Raw genomic sequence first — 12346 nt, 5'->3', positions numbered from 1 at the left:
GAAGACCAACAGATTTTTTCTTAGTTGCTACAGTTGTCTGAACTGTGAAGCTCAAATTAATAAATGTTGCTTGCTTTGGAATGGGAAATGTCTAATTAGTATTCAATTATTGCATTTCTAAAGCACACACCATAACTATGCAGAAGCAAACACCTATGATATCCTTCCTACTCTCTGCCCTGTGTCTGCAGTTTGATATCACATGACAGTCTTGGTCTGGACTCCCCAGAGAGATGTGCAGAGAGAAACTCTGTACTCATATGCTGCTCCCTGTGACTGTCTGTCTCAGTGTGTTGATTAGACAAGATCATCTAAAAAATCTTGAGACAGAAAAAACTTAAGCCTGTTTTTGGAATTGCTACAGCCTTTTCCAAAGGCATTCTCCGGAGTCCATAATAACCTTTAGAAGCTTAATGTTCTTTGACCTAGTAATTTCACTCCAGTAGGCATATGCTGAAGAGACAAACAGGGATGAGAACAAATTATTTTTGTAATGCTATTCATAATTGTGAAAAATAAAGGCAGAAATCATTTAGATGCTCAAGAATGATTTACATTATGGTGCACTAACATGAGTTTACGCTGTAGTCTCATTGTTCTTAAGAGCAAGAATATTCAATGATAATAGTAATATCTATAATATCATAAAATGGACAAAGGCAGGATATGCTGATCTGCTGACACCCATATTGTTTGCCAAAACTCAGAAAATAGCTTTAAACAACAAAATATCAGTGATAGTTATTTAGAACAATGATTTTGTTGCTGTATTCTTTTCTATTTGTTAAAATTTCTGACACAAATAATATAGCCTGCTTTTCTTTTGTTCTGACCAAAAGGAATTTGGTAAGGAAAAGGTATATTTCATCTTGCACTTCCAGGTCATAGTCCATCCCTGAGAGAAGTCAGGTCAGGAATGTAGGTGGGAACCTGGAGGCAGAAACATGGAGCAGAGGCCCTGAAGGAATGCTGCTTACTGGCTTGCTCACAGTTTCATAGTCATTTAGTTTTCCTGTATAGACCAGGCTCCACCTACCTAATGAGGGACTGGATCCTCACACAAACATGGCCACAGCCTAACCTAATCTGGACGATTCCTTAACATGGGTATCCTCTTATAAGTGACTCTAGGTTGTATAGAGATGCAAATAAGTTAACCAACACAAATAAGAATGAATTTTATAATCAAGAAAAAAAAATAGCATACTCTTAAATCCCCTTGTATTCACACTAGATTTTCTGACAGATACTTGTTCAACAACTTATTGAACAAATAAGACTGAAGTGGCCATTAAATGAATAGAAAATCTGGGCTGTCAGAGTTCAAGATGCAGTTCAGACACTAAGTATATTAGGCTTGGCAAGTTCTCCTATGTGCCAGTCTCCTCATCTGAAAAACTGTAAGCATATGTATGCCATCTGTCTATTTCGTAATAAATGTGTTACTATGTTAGAGTACTCTCAATAGTGACTTGTATGTTTTAAGACTTCTTGAAATGTTCACTGAATAGATAAAATCGACAATGCAAAGTGTTGGGAAATCCTGCTACCTTAGGTTGAAGTCTACCATGTCCGGATAGCTCCACTAAGCTCAGTACAAAATGGAGAACTCTGTTTCCCAGCAGGTCTTTCACATCTCTACCTTCTCTGGGGAGGCATTCCTCAGGTAGGGACACATCCTGGAATGCTTCTCCATGCAAATGAGTTATCCTCACAACCTTAAACACCAGCCAAGGAAACTTCACTCTCATACAAGGAAACCCGTACCTACTTTTCATAGTTTATATAGTCCTTGTTCCTCCCAAATAAAGCATACAAACTGTTTTGTGACTATGGTTTGAGAGAGCTGTTTTCTAAAAAAAGCTGCAACACTGAAATTTTCTGAGGAGACCTCCTCCTCCCAGCAGGACCAGGATCCTGCAGATTAACCCATTCACTTTATCCTTTCCTGTCCACTGTCCAGTGTGCCTCAGGGTCCAGATACCCCAAGGGAAGATTCAGACCAAGGAACTTGGTTCTGCTCAATCGTATCCTGGGTAGTGTGGAGCAGTGCTTGGGCTTTCCAAGAAACGAAGAAGAAAAAAATCACAGAGGAGTTATGCAATGACATTTTACACTTTAGGTTATAACGTTTTGAAGTCTATTGTGTTGCTTCACTATGCTTCCTGGATAGGTGAGGATATGTACTGGTAAAAACACACTTGGTTATTATTCTGGAGCTTTCCAGACTCAGGCCAGGGATGATTGCTCAGGTTTTGCCAGAAAGCTCCAGCTGTGAGTGATACAATTCAACAGGCACACTAAATTGAAGTGTGATTGTGATGTGAAGGTTGCCATCAACTCAGACCAAACTGGAAGCATTCTTACTATCTCAAATAGTTCTCAGAACACAGGAGTTTGTAACTCCATTTTAATGATCACCATAACCACATAATTTGAACATATAAAGTTAAAATACCTGTCCTTTTCTATGAAAAAATAGATTCTTTTATTATTATGGAAATGTTTATTTTTAGCCCCCCCCCAAATATACATGGATCTGAAGCATTCTAGCCTGAAGGATGTTAGATCAAATATCCCTAGCTCAGTTTATAAGTTATTAGCATGCAATTACTCTAAAAAGGAGAAGAGAGGTATCTATAATAGACCTAATTACTTAAGTAAGTAAGAAAGTTATGTTATAAAACTCCAAGGCACATAAGTTCTAGTTTTAATATTTGGAATGTTGCATCACTGCAAAGTTTGTAGTAATTTAACTTATGTCCCCTCAACCTTCTCACAGATCCTGACACAATTTTAGGTGTAGAAGGCTGCAACAAGAATGTCTACCTCAGCACAGGGGCTACTTCCAATATATTTTTAAATGTCTTTTACTGTTGTTGTTGTTGTTGTTGTTTTAACTTTCTGTAATGAATAGTGTATTTGTAAATTGCCATGTCCTATTTAGGATTGATGAAAACAGATTCAGAACAAGATTTCCTTCAAAACTCTGTCTGAGGAGTGTGATCCCCTCAATCTGTAACAAGGAGAAAGGAAAGCATCAAGCACCTAAGGATATTAAAAATCTCTCCTTGAGCACAGCTAGAAGATAAACAATTTCACAAGGTTACCATTGATTATCCCATAATATAAAAGTGTCTACAGTGGAAACAGGAGACTGGAGCAGACAGTGTTCCCAGTACTCTCGGTTGGACATGCAGGCTGACTACCTCAGCTTCCCCAGTTTCTTCTGGATGACTGAAAGCACCAAATTTGATGGTGCTATCTATCTGCTGGTGTTTCTTTTCAACTTGGAAGCCTCTCCTAGGGGCATATCCTGCTCTACCCAGGACTCTCCTTTGGGGAACTCTAGCAGATAGTTTAAATAGGGCTTCAGCAGCAAATTTCAACTGATGATGTTACTGTATCTGGGTTTACTATTTCTATTTGGTTACTCTTGTGATCTGACAGATATATTTAGCACATGGTTTGTTATCTATCTGATTCTCCCCTTTATGACTTTTGGTTTAATCTTCTATTTTTGCTTGGTATACATTAAATAAGCTAATCCATTTAACCAAAAAGCATTGTTCAAAAAAAAAAGAAAGAAAATTAAAAAAGCATAGTTCAACTTTACTCTGTCAATTAAAACTTTTTTCGTGCAACTCAAAAACAACTTAATCTTTCTCTAATACTTATATATGATATTTCACTTTATTTTATTTATATGGAAATTTTGCCTGCATGTATATCTGTGTATCACTTATGTGCCTGCCTGGTGTCTGAAGAAATCAGACGAGGATATCAGATCCCCTGATACTAGAGTTACAGATTCTTATGAACTGCAGTGTTGGTGCTAGGCCTGAAAACTCAGTACTCTGAAGAACAAGTACTCTTACCCTTTGATCCATCTCTCTACTTCCTTCTTATATTTTAAACCTGGCTTCTATTGTGTCTATGGCATTTATAATCAGCTTTATGAAAATAGGGAATGTTTACTTGTTTACTTATTACTGAGTTTTCTCTGGAAGAATGGATGGTTTCTGAAAACAAGTACTCCTTACTGGATGTATGTCTGGCATTCCATCAAGATCTTGTGAAGAGTGGATAATCATTTAATATTTGAGGGAAAAAATCAGGAAGTCATTTAATGCAATCTTAGTATTTTCTGATTTATTCTAATACATAGTTCTTAGAAACTAGAGGACCAGGGAAGAGAACTATTTACCAAAATCTATACAACCAGTAAGCAATAAGCTGTGGCTCCAAAGCTAAGTCTATGAAAGAAAAAAGGTCAGCCAAGTCCATTCGCTAGGTCAGACCAAGATTACTACCAGTTGGTGGAGAGAAATTAACGCAACTCAGGCCTGTTTATTTATTGACAAACTTAACCATCATCTTTACTAGTTACTAGTTTACTCTATAGTTACATGTAACTGCAATGCATGTATCATGGTTCCTAGTTGGTCATTTTTGTTTCTCACGGCAGCCTCTACTATGGTCAGAATCTCTGCAAACAGGATGTGTCTGTAACACATTTTGCCACCACTAGTTTCCCTTTTAGTGGACTAGCATAGTGTTCCAGAGCCCTTTTATTAGAACAGTTTCTCCGATATGACTAACTGTCCAGCATTTAAGAATCTGTTCTTAGTAGAAATCCAATTAAGATTCTGTTACAGTTACTTTTCTCATTATTACGACAAAATTTCTGACAAAATCAAATAAGAATTGGAAAGATTTCTATTTTAGTTACTTTTGTGTTGCTATGATAAAGTACCCTGACAAAAGTAATCAAGGAAAAGTTTAGTTTAGCTCACAGTTCCATGGTGTCCTTTTCAATGAGGAAGGCATGAGGGGTGGAGGTTAAAGCTTTTTTAGCAGGCTAGAATCAGGGAGATGACATCTCATTTCCACACAGAAAGCAAAAAGAGGGAGCAGAAAGTGATTCCTCAAAGTACATGCCCAATGATGTGCTTCCTCCAGTAGCAAGCATCTATATCCTAAGGCTTTCATAATTTTCCCAAGCTCCGATACTAATGAGGGCCGGGGTGATCAGATGTATTAGCCTATGGGGGACATTTCTCTAGCAAACCTTTATACTTTGAATTCTAGTACAGATGATGGCTAACCTTGTCAATAAATAAACATGCCTATGTCAAGCTAATTTCTCTCCAGCAACTGATAGTAATCTGGCTTTGACCTAGAAGTTGGATTTGGATGACCTATTTTGTTTAGTAAATTTGGCTTTATGAGTGAGTAACTACATTTGCTAAAATTCTTCCAAGGCAGATTTGGGTTGAAAATCACATAAAATTTTCAAACACAAAACAGTAGCAACCTCATGAAGATCTGTAGTGCCCAGATACTATGAGATGCCAAGAAGTATACAAAGTTCTGCTGGATGCCCAGCTCTGCTCTCTCATGGCTACCTCCTTGACCAGGAAGATCCCATACAAGTGGAGGACACTACTATGATTTTCAAGAATGGCAGTATTAACACTAAGCCAGTATTGGCTCTTAGCACTTGGATGCTAGACTTCCAAATATCTGAGAGTTGAAACATTCCATTTTGTGCTTGCAATGGTTTTCCCCTTCCTTTTGAATTTCCCTCAGAGCCTCTGAACTCTGGTTAAGATCTGGATCTTATAATAAGTTCCTGTGGGTTTCTTCATGAATCCTGGCTGTTTCTAAGTGACAGAATCTGGAATAATACAAAGCATTCAAAGGCTGACGGCCAACGTTTGTTCCTTTTGCAGGATTTGTCCATAGTATCGGTTTCTCTTTATCAGTTCTGGCCATTAACTTCTTGACCTTTATTTTCATTATTATTTTATAATTGATACCAAACTGGACACTACTATTTGTTTTCCATTTGTGTGTGAGTGTTCATGTGTGTGTGTGTGTGTGTGTGTGTGTGTGTGTGTGTGTGTTTAGGGTGCCCATATGTGTGGCCATATGAATGTGTGCATGCATGCATGTGGAGATCCAAGGCTGATGTTTACAATAAACCATGATATTTTTTTCATCGTATTCATTAAAGCATAGCCTATTGATCAAAAGTATAGCTTCCTATATGGTAAGTCTCAGATGTCAGCTTGCTCTGGAATTTGCCCATGTAGATTTACAAGCAGGTAATCATATCTACTGGACATTTACATGGATTGTGAGCACAAAGTACAATCCCCAACACTTGTTTGGCAAAAGCTTCACCCACTGCCCCAACCTGAATATTTCTGATTTGCAAATAGGCAACATGTTAGGGAGGCAGTCAACCCCAACAGTCTGTGTTTTAGTTCTTAGACTGACTTTTATTTCAGTCTTCTAATCTTTAATGAGAACTATTTAAAGTAAATTTCTGGCTCTATATTGTTACTTTTGTTGAGGAAGAAATGTTTGGGTGTCATATTGGATGCTGAATGGATCTATAATGGCAGAGAGATTCCTTTCACTAGCGACTCTGTTGTGATCTCCACTCAACACCTGATTTAGCTCAGTTTGTATGACATAAAATGTTCCTTTCCAGCTCTCACACACTAGGGTCACCCTTCCTCTGTGAAGTCTCCTCTTGTTATTTCAGCTACAACTTCTCCATTCAATCTGACAGAATACTAGATTGATCTCTGATCAAGCAGGGCACTTGCACTAATATTTTATAGTATAGCATTTAAAAGAGAATTCAAATACTAGAATTTACATGTTAGCATTCCTTCACATTTGTAAATGTTCAATTTTCCTTTTTATTTTCATCACCTTCTTGAAATCTCTGTCTGGCATATTAGCACTCCTGAAATATAAGCTTCCCAAAGTTCACATGCTGTTGCTTTTTTTTTTCTTTTCCATTTTTATGTGCACTGTGTATGAATGTGTGGATAGACATGGTTTACATATGTATGAGAACGTTTGTGTTCAAATGCAGGCAGATGTCAGGACATACCTCAATGGCCTTCCCTCCTTTTTCTTTTTTTTTTAATTATAATTTTTTATTTTCTATATTCTTTGTTTACATCCAAATGAATTTTCCTTTCCCAGTTCCCCCCTCACCATAAGTTCCCTAAGCCCTTTCCTCTGCCCATTCTCCTATCAACCCCCTCCTACTTCTCCATCCTGGTACTCCCCTACAATGCTGGAATAAGCCTTTTCAGTATCAGGGACCTCTTCTTCCTTCTTCTTGGGACTCAGATATGTGACTTGTGTCTTGGGTATTCAGAGTTTCTGAGCTATATCCACTTATCAGTGACTGTAGTACATGTGTGTTCTTTTGTGATTGGGTTACCTCACTTAGGATGATATTTTCCAAATCCAACTATTTGCCTAAGAATTTCATGAATTCATTGTTTTTAATTGCTGAGTAGTATTCCATTGTGTAAATACACCACATTTTCTGTATCCATTCCTCCATTGAGGGACATCTGGGTTCTTTCCAGCTTCTTGCTATTATAAATAGGGCTGCTATGAACATAGTGGAGCATGTGTCCTTATTGCATACTGGGGAATGTTCTGGGTATATGCCCAGGAGTTGTATTGGAGGGTCCTCTGGAAGTGTTACGCCCAGTTGTCTGAGGAACAGCCCAACTGATTTCCAGAGTGGTTGTAGCAACTTGCATTCCCACCAGCAGTAGAGGAGTGTTCCTCTTTCTCCACATCCTTGTCAACACCTACTGTCTCCTGAGTTTTTAATCTTAACCATTCTAACTCATATTAGGTAAAATCTCAGTATTGTTTTGATTTGCATTTCCCTAATGACTAATTATGTTGAACACTTTTTAAGGTGCTTCTCAGCCATTCGAAGTTCTTCATGTGAAAATTCTTTGTTTAGCTCTGTAACCCATTTTTAATAGGGTTATTTGTCTCTCTGACATCTAACTCCTTGAGTTCTTTGTATATATTGGATATTACCCCTCTGTTGGATGTAGTGTTGGTGAAGATCCTTTCCCAATTTGTTGGTTGCCGTTTTGTCCACTTGACAGTGTCCTTTGCCTTACAGAAACTTTGTAATTTTATGAAGTCCCATTTGTCAATTCTTGATCTTAGAGCATAAGCTATTGGTGTTCTATTCAGGAATTTTTTCCCCTGTGCCCATGTCCTCAAGGGTCTTCCCCAGTTTCTTTTCTATTAGTTTCAGTGTGTCTGGTTTTATGTGGAGGTCCTTTATCCACTTGGAGTTGAGCTTAGTACAAGGAGATAAGAATGGATCAATTCATATTCTTCTGCAAGCTGAACTCCAGTTGAGCCAACACCATTTGTTGAAACGACTATCTTTTTCCACTGGATATTTTCAGCTCCTTTGTTGAAGATCAAGTGACCATAGTTATGTGGGTTCATTTCTGGGTCTTCAATCCTATTCCATTGATCTACCTGCCTGTCACTGTATCAATATCATGAAGTTTTTAACACTATTGTTCTGTAGTACTGCTTGAAGTCCAGGATACTGCTTTCCCCAGAAGTACTTTTACTGTTGAGAATAGTTTTAGCTATCCTGGGTTTTTTGTAACTCCAAATAAATTTGAGGACTGGGAGTGGGGTCCTGAATGGAGGACCTGGAGGCTGGTCTGGAGGAGACCAGTCCAATGGTTGGATGCTAGCATCTGCCTCTGTAATTGTAAGGCTCTGGCAGGACCCCTCTGGAGACATCCATGGAATGCTCCTTTTGGTACACACTTGGATATTCAATAAGAAAGAAAGAAAGAAAGAAAGAAAGAAAGAAAGAAAGAAAGAAAGAAAGAAAGAAAGAAAGAAAGAAAGAAAGAAAGAAAGAAAGAAGGAAGGAAGGAAGGAAGGAAGGAAGGAAGGAAAGAAGGAAGGAAGGAAGGAAGGAAGGAAAATGAATGGGTTTATTTCTAAATAAATGAGAAACTGTAGCTAGATTTTTTTCTCCCTCAAGAGATTTTTTCCATGTCTAACTTAGGATCCTTTCTTGAAGAATGAGGAGAAGTTTTCACAGTGAATGCTTTATGTTTATATTGGCTGCTGATGACATATGTCTAATTCACAAGAATGTGGTGATGTGGCTGTGAAGATGACATCTGAAGACAGTTGTGGAGCGGGCTAGCCTGACAAGCTCTGCCTTCTCCTATGCCCTCTAAATGACAATGATTTTTATAGAGGAGAGAGATTCGTACATCCTTTCTTGTCAAGTGCAGTTATAAATGTGCCTGTAAATACATTAGCATATTTTTCTTTTACTCTAAGCTTTAAATAAGATAGCTCTTTCTGATGGCATCTTAATGTCTGTGGAAGGTAGGATGACAAAAAAATACTAAGAATTATTCTATCCTATGCCAGGAGCCAAACTGACCTTACTTTATGTTTAGAGTTCATTTTAAAGATAGGCTTGGGTTTTGACTTCTCCTCAGCAACAGACCTTGGAACAATCAGGTGGTCAATGGTCACTGTGCCCTCCCAGAAGAAGAAAACATCTTACAGCTGCCAGAGATTCACCTTGGCTGAATGTCCAGGCTACGTGAAGAATCCCACTTGCTTTACTTCTTCCCTGCCTGTATAAGTTCCCTGAGAAAATACAGTTTTGGAGGCCTTGAACAGTTAGTCTTGGCCTCATTCTTCCTCATTCTTCATGTCTCCTGTCTCTGTTTCTCTACCCTTCTCTTCTAAGATCCCCTGTCGAAAACCCCCATGAGCTGGGGCAATCCTAGATTTAGAAATATTTGCACAAAGAAAGCTCTGGAGCTAGACCAGCAGTGGCCGATGTAAACTGTGGTCCATGGTTGGAGGAAGGTCTATTTATCTGTTTCATTTCTATCTTACGCTACTTTTCATTGCTTCCTGTCTTCTGTCTTCCACATTCTTGTTCTTCTCTTCCAATAACCTTCTTTTGATTTCTTTCCTAATATGTTTTATCTTCAGTATATCTTCATTTCTTCTTGTCCTTCTGTTTCTTGTGTTACTTTTGATTTGATGATCTGTCCTTAATGGTGAGGAAGCCATGTATCTTCCAACTCCTTTCAGTGAATGATCATAGTGACTAGAAATTTTTACACCTAAGTTTTAGCATCTTTTTTGAGCCCATTTGACAATTCTAGTCATCTTTGTCTTTCCTCCAGTTCTTAATGTGACACATTAGAATGACAAAGTCACCTTTTGTTTTCCAGAATGTAAACATCATATTGAACTTCACTGTAAGTGTTTTGTTCTTCACTTTGTGTAGCAGATTTTTGACTCACAAATAAGCTCCACAACAGAGTTATAACCCAGGAAAGATATGAAGCATGTCCAAGATGGAATTCCCATCTCCCGGGAGGTAAATCTTTATCAACATAATGCACTTTTCATGGTGTAATTTCACTTTTGTTTATGTGTACAATGTGTTTGTGCCCATAAACAAATCATGCTGGCTAATCTACATAGGTTCCTTACCATGTTGCTCTTAGTTAATAAGTAGGCATTGTACATTTAAGGTAGAAGACCAATATTGGGTAATTTTAGAGAATTGGCTTTTTACTTAGAAGTTATCTGTTTACCTAGAGTTAATGGATGGCCAGAAGCAGCATCAGATTCAGGTTATATATTGCTAGTGAATATATTCAGGTTCTTTATTATCAGTGAAGGCAGTCAGAACAACAGTAAGATATATGTGGATAAGTTGTGGTGACTGCAAATGACAGTAGGATGCATTCAAGCATGAGTTCCACTGCCAGAGTGAATTAAGTTCAAATGCCAGCTCCTACTTCATAGCTAGTTTAATTCACTCTGGGCTTCTATTTCTCTACATATAAGAAATGGCCACGTGGAGAGCAGTAGAGGGAGTAACTCCCCGCAGCCATCTTCTCTGCATGTCAGGGCAGAAAAGCATCACTAGGTACTGTATTATCCCGAGCTTAAGATCTCTGGGGGTGCAAACCACCAGAGGTCTGCCTGCTCCCAGGACCTGAACACATAGGCAGTTCGTCTGCCAGTCAGCCTGTCATGGGCCCTGTGTCCTAGGTGAGGATCAACAGAGAGAATGACTCTCCGCTGCCATCTTCACGCCATGACAGAGCAGTCGGGGAACACCTGGTTCACTGAGACAACCCAAGTATAACATTGCTTGAGGCAAGACTGAGCAGGGCTCCAAAGGCACAAAAGAGGAAGGCAGCATATCAGCAAACTGTGCCATAGGAAACCCAGTCATCCAGTGTCAAGAAAATAGCCTTAAAGGTCCATAGGAGGTTGAAGCACAAGCCAGTGACAATGAGACCATCTAACACCAGTGAGAACTAGATGGCTAAAGGCAAATTTAGAAACGGTACTAACAGAAACCAAGACATTATGGCAGCATCTGAACCCAATTCTCCAATAACAGCAAGTCCTAGATACCCACAACACACCAGAAAAACAACAGTTGGATTTAAAATCACTGGTCAGGATGCTGTTAGAGGAACACATGAAGGACATAAATAAATCTCTTAAAGAAATTCAGGAGAAAAGTGATCAAAAGCTAGAAGCACTTACAAGGGAAAGACAAAAATCACTTAAAGAAATTCAGGAGAATATGGGTAATAAGTTAGTAGCCAATACGGAGGAAATGCAAAAATCATTTAAAGAAATACAGGAGAACTTTGATCAATAGGCAGAAGTCATGAAAGAGAAAACACAAAAATCTCTCAAAGAATTAGAGGAAAACACAAACAAGCAAGTGAAGGAACTGAGCAAAACCATCCAGGATCTAAAAACAGAAGTAGAAACAACTAAGAAATCACAAAAGGAGACAACTTTGGAGATAGAAAACCTTGGGAAGAAATCAGGGGCCATAGATGCAAATATCAACAATAGAATACAAGAGATGGAAGAAAGAATCTCAGATGCTGAAGATACCATAGGAACCATGGACTCAATAATCAAAGAAAATGAAAATACAGAAAGCTTGTAACCCAAAACATCCAGGAAATCCAGGACACAATGAGAAAACCAAACCTAAGGATTATAGGCATTGATGAGGGTGAAGATTTACAACTTAAAGGGCCAGCAAATATCTTCAACAAAGTTACGGAAGAAAACTTCCTTAGAGAGAGATGCCCATGAATATACAAGAAGCCTACAGAACTCCAAACAGACTAGACCAGAATAGAAATACCTTCCGTCACATAATAATCAAAACCCCAAATGTACTAAACAAAGAAAGTATACTTAGGGCAGTAAGAGGAAAAAGGGCAAGTATCATATAAAGGAAGACCTATCAGAATTACACCAGACTTCTCACCAGAGACCATGAAAGCGAGAAGATCCTGGGCAGAGCTCATGCAGACCACAAGGGAACACAAATGCCAGCCAAGACTACTATACCCAGTGAAATTCTCAATCAGTATAGATGGAGAAACCAAGATATTCCATGACAAAACCAAATCTACACAATAACGTTCCACAAACCCAGCCT

This window comes from Apodemus sylvaticus, chromosome 8 (genome assembly GCF_947179515.1).
Source record: "Apodemus sylvaticus chromosome 8, mApoSyl1.1, whole genome shotgun sequence".
Taxonomy (NCBI): Eukaryota; Metazoa; Chordata; class Mammalia; order Rodentia; family Muridae; genus Apodemus; species Apodemus sylvaticus.
This window is presented reverse-complemented; position numbering follows the sequence as displayed.